This window comes from Gorilla gorilla, chromosome 17 (assembly GCF_029281585.2).
Source record: "Gorilla gorilla gorilla isolate KB3781 chromosome 17, NHGRI_mGorGor1-v2.1_pri, whole genome shotgun sequence".
Taxonomy (NCBI): Eukaryota; Metazoa; Chordata; class Mammalia; order Primates; family Hominidae; genus Gorilla; species Gorilla gorilla.
This window is the reverse complement of record NC_073241.2, coordinates 23,602,585-23,607,630: the sequence shown is the minus strand read 5'-3', so window position 1 is coordinate 23,607,630 and position 5,046 is coordinate 23,602,585. Positions and strand designations below refer to the sequence as shown.

The following is a 5,046-nucleotide window of genomic DNA, read 5'->3' as shown; positions in this document are numbered from 1 at the left end:
TCCCAAGTAGCTTGGATGGCAGGCATGCACCACCAAACCCAACTAATTTTTGTATTTTTTAGAGACAGGATTTCGCCATGTTAATCAGGCTTGTCTTGAACTCCTGGCCTCAAGTGATCCACTGCCTTGGCCTCCCAAAGTGCTGGGATAACAGGTGTGAACCACTTCACCTGGACTCTTGATTGTATTTTTATTTTATTCCTTAAATTCTTCAGCTCCACAATCTGTGTCTGGTTTTTAATGATATATATATATATCCTTGTTGAATTTCTCATAAGATCATAAATTGTTTTTCTAATTTCATTGATTTGTCTATTTGTATTCTCTGTATCTCATAGTTTCCTTAAGATCATTATTTTGAATTCCTTCTTAGCCATTTGATATACTCTTTAAATTTAGGGTCTGTTAATGGGGAATTATGGTGTTTCTTTGGAGGTGTAATGTTTCCTTGCTTTTCACGTTTCTTGTGGCCCTAAACTGATTTTTGCACATCTGGGGGAACAGTTGCCTCTTCCAATGTTAGGGAGTTTTCACAGAGAAATACTTTTTCCAATAGTTGTCTCCTATAGTGTTCATTGAGTAGGGTGCTTTGACTTTGGATCTGGGTGGGTGCAGTAATATAGTCTTCAGGTGACTTTTTTGGCTGTAATCAGCATTCAGTGGTGTCTGTGAGTGCCTCAGTGGCCTGATGGTGAGTGTTTGTGGAGACAGTGGTATGGCTTTTCTTGGTGTGAGAGCCATCATTCAGATTAGTTCTCAGGCCTTAGGCATATGCATGCTAGCTGCAGTGGCTTTGCTAGTTGTGGGGTACTGCCAACAGCAGGGCAGGCACCAGGCAGGCCAGTCCTCAGTGCCTTAGAAGTGCATGCGGCAAATGGGGGCTCTGCTGGTGAAGGGGGTGGGGCTGTTGGCAGCAGTGGGTGCCAGATGGGATGGGCCTTGGGCCTTGGGGGGTGCATTTAGCATGCAGTGGCTCTGTCAGTCGAGGGTAGCCAAGTCATTTTAGACTAGCCAGTCCTCAGATGAACCAGTAGCTGCCCACAGATACATGAATGAGCTTAGTTGAGACAGGAAATCCTTTCTGCAAGCACCTAAATTGGACAGTTAAGCCCATACCAAATTCACAAACCACAGTATCATGAGCCAAATAAATAGTTGCTGTTATAAGCCAGTAAGTTTTGGGGTGGTTTGTAACCACTGGCACAATTGTAACTGGTATCAATCCTTTATGATTTTTTTCCTTGAAAGAGTACATTTTTCAAAGAATACTGCCATATCTGGGTCAGTATTAAACTTATGACTACACAGTCTACATTCACCAAGAAATGAGTATTTGTCAGATAAAGACCCTTACCTCGATTGGATTTCTATAGAAAGACTGCCTTCCAGAAGATGGAAATGACATAGCAATAATACGTTCTAAAAGTCAAAATCATCACTATTACAAACATTATTATAGATTTCATATAACATACAAAAAAATTAACTTATACAAGATCAGACTCCATTTTCACAGAAAAAAACCTTTTAAGATTGAGGTTGACAGAAAAGAGCTAATACTCAGGATAATCAAATAACAAATTATACAACACAATGACCATTAAACTGCCATGGAGTTCTTAAGTCTCCACTAGTTCTAACTGTATGCCATGTATTTATGATGGCCTCAGTCTGAAGTTCCCCCTGTTCTTCGAATTTATTTCTTATCTTAAATACCACAGAAAATCCAAGATTTCTGGGCACCAGTGATGGTGGGAACTCCCAAGGTGCTTTGCAGCCCTCTGACTCAGAAAACCTGAGATCTACAAAGCACTGACCTCATTCTCTGGGATTCTAGGATAAGAAGAGGTCTCTGTGGGATCCTTGGGACTCAGAAATAACTACTAGAGGTTAATAAATTGAAACTCAAATGGAGTCAGCTGAAAATCCATTCAAGTTCCTATGCTGCAACTGAGTAGTCCTGAATTGAGAAGACATGCAGATCTTCCATTGCCAGGGCTAAACCACAAATATGTCACACTATCACAGCAGCATATATCCTCATGAATAAAGAATATTTTGAATGAATGTGTCTTAGATGAGGCAAAAAAAATACAATTACAAGAAAAAGTGAAGTAATACAAGTAAATCAATGGTTAAGTGTCACAAACCTGTAACGTAAGTGAGGTCTAGGTCAAACCCATCCCTTGTGTATCGCCTTTTGTTTTCTGAAACCTGACAGTTTAAAATCATCATTAGTTTGTGAAACACTCATCAACATAAAAATAAAAAACATTATATAGTATAGATATCAACCCTTGTCAATGGGTCCCAAAACACAAAATATTTTTGCGAATCATAAGCATGTTTTGCCCACTTACCTGCCTTCTTAACAGCTTTTCAAGTTGTCTTTTTTTGATGAAACAGATGAAAAATTCTTAACAGAATAATAAGTCGTAGAAGTCGAAGTAAATGTGTCCATCTAAGAATAAATTTAAAAGATCCATTTTTGCTTCAGAAACAGAATTTTATCAATATAAACTATGTCTAGAGCAGCAGTTGTTAACCAGAGGCAATTTTCCCTCCTCTCCCCAATTACCTACCTGGGGGATATTTGGCAATGTCTGGAGGCATTTAGGTTTTCACCACTGGCGTGCGTGCGTGCGTGTGTGTGTCTGTGTGTTACTTACATCTAGTGAACAGAGGCCAGGAATTTTGCTAAACACCCTACAATTAATATAACTGCTCACCACCCTCTTATGACAATGATCTGGCCCAAAATGTCAGTAATGCTGAGGCTGAGAAATTCTGGTCTAGAGAAATAGTGATACAATAGACTCTTAGCATCTTTAAATTTAATTTTGGGATTTAAGACTAGCATTTTCAATTTTTCCACATCAAAACAAATCGATTATTCTTGTTCATCTTTGTTATTCCCATGAGTAACAGATGTTCACTACAGCTGCTACTACACATCAGGGAGGCAACAGATTGAGATACTTCTGAAGTGTGCTAGCTGGAATCTCCCCTACCATCAGAACCACCAAAGCAGAGAACTGATGGTCTGGACTGGTGCTTCTCTGATTTGGGCACACATCAATAAGAGCCACCTGGAAAAGCTTGTTAAGCTGCAGATTGCTGGGTCCCAGAGATACTGATTCAGTGGGTCCAGGGTGGGGCCTAAGGTATTTTTCTTCTTATATTTCTAGCAAACTGTCAAGTGATGCTGACGTTTCTAATCAGAAGACCACATTGGCTGAGGTTATTTTCAAATAACTCCAAAAGCCTATCACTTAACATGCTTTTAGTTAGGGCCTGAGCTGTAGTCCAGGGAAGCTAGGGTACAAAAAGAAACCAGTTATTTGACCCATGAACAAGCTTAGGAAGCCACAATCTACATCCCAGTATACATTTGCTCTTTCATTTTCCTCATTGTCACAGTAAAAAAAGAGTCACCAGGGCTTCATATACTCTTTAGTTTCCCAATCCCTAACACTTCTAACTTTGCCTAAGCTTTCTTTGTTTCTACCACAACTATACTGCAAAACTCTACTATTGTGTTGCCACGTGTCATCTCCTAGTTTCTGTTCTGTTTGCTATTTTTTAGAAACTCATGATTGAAGTCACTCTAATTTTGCGTATGCTCAAATAAATTCCCTCTTGGCTGTAGGAAAAATCCAGACAGAACATTATGTGTAAGGGATTTGTAGTTGAAGCACAGAGGGGAATTGTTTTCAATATAAATTTTTTTGATATAGCAGATATTAAACTGATAATAATATTATACTTGATCTTAGCCAAAAGGCCAAAAAATGATACAAATGGGAATTTGACGAGAACTTCAAAATGTAGAGAAGTTAAAGTTAGTACAAGAGTAGAAGTCCTTCTTTGGGGTACTGCATCTTCTTTATTCCATTAATGGTACTTAGCCTGTATACTCTTCACCGGTCCTTAAATATCACAATCTTTTAGTTTCAAAGTATGTGGGAATTTACCTAAACATTTCATTTTAAAGCAATGTGTTTGGTATAGAATGAGAACATTTGAAGTTGAAAAGATTATATAGAATAAAAGGCACAGAAAATGCTAAAATTAATGAAAAACTTTAAGAGAGGTAAGTCTTATGTTTCATACCTGGGAATATTCCTAAGCAACTTAATGTCAAAAAAAAATGTAAACGACATCAACCAGCAGAAGAATCACAATGATGGCAGTATCTAAAATGTTAAATAAGTCAGAAAAATACTGCTGTCTCCTGTAATATAAAACAAAAAAATAAGTTCATTCCCCCCTGCAAGAAGAGATAGGAATATTTAAAGACCACAAACTATTGACTCATCCCCATTAAGAATTCTACTATCAAGAATTATTTAAAATGTATTTTCTAGAGTAGACTAAGGGAAAAATATAACATTCATGGGAAGTTTTCAAACAATAAAATTATATTCATCATTTGACACTTATATGTGACTAAAACACCAACATGGCAATTCAAACATAATAAGAGATATAACTAAATGCGTAATAATCACACTCATTGTGGACAATGGGGTATCTATCCCCTCAAGCATTTATCATTCATGTTACAAACAATCCAATTACACTCTTTCAGTCATTTAAAAATATACAATCAAGTTATTGTTGACTATGGCCAATCTGTTGTGCTATCAAATAGTAGGCGTTACTCATTCTATTTTTTTGTACCCATTAACCATCCCCACCTCCCCACCCCCAAGCCCCTACTACCATTCCCAGCCTCTGATGACCATCCGTCTACTCTCTAGGTCTATGAGTTCAATTTTTTTTTTTTTTTTTTTAGAGCCACATAATAAGTGAGAACATGTGATGTTTATCCTTCTGTGCCTGGCTTATTTCACTTAACGAACATAGTGCTCTCCAGTTCCATCCATGTTGTTCCAAATGACAGGATCTCTTTTTTTTTTTTTTGAGATGGAGTTTCACTCTTGTTGCCCAGGCTGGAGTGCAATGGCGTGATTTCGGCTCACTGCAACCTCCACCTCCTGGGTTCAAGCGATTCTCCTGCCTCAGCCTCACGAGTAGCTGGGA

The 5,046-nt window shown here is 38.1% G+C and overlaps 1 pseudogene; it reads right to left on the bottom strand.

The window, feature by feature from the left end:
* Positions 1 to 3,684: 3,684 nt before the first annotated feature.
* Positions 3,685 to 3,796, bottom strand: LOC129528476 (uncharacterized; annotated as a pseudogene).
* Positions 3,797 to 5,046: the final 1,250 nt, after the last annotated feature.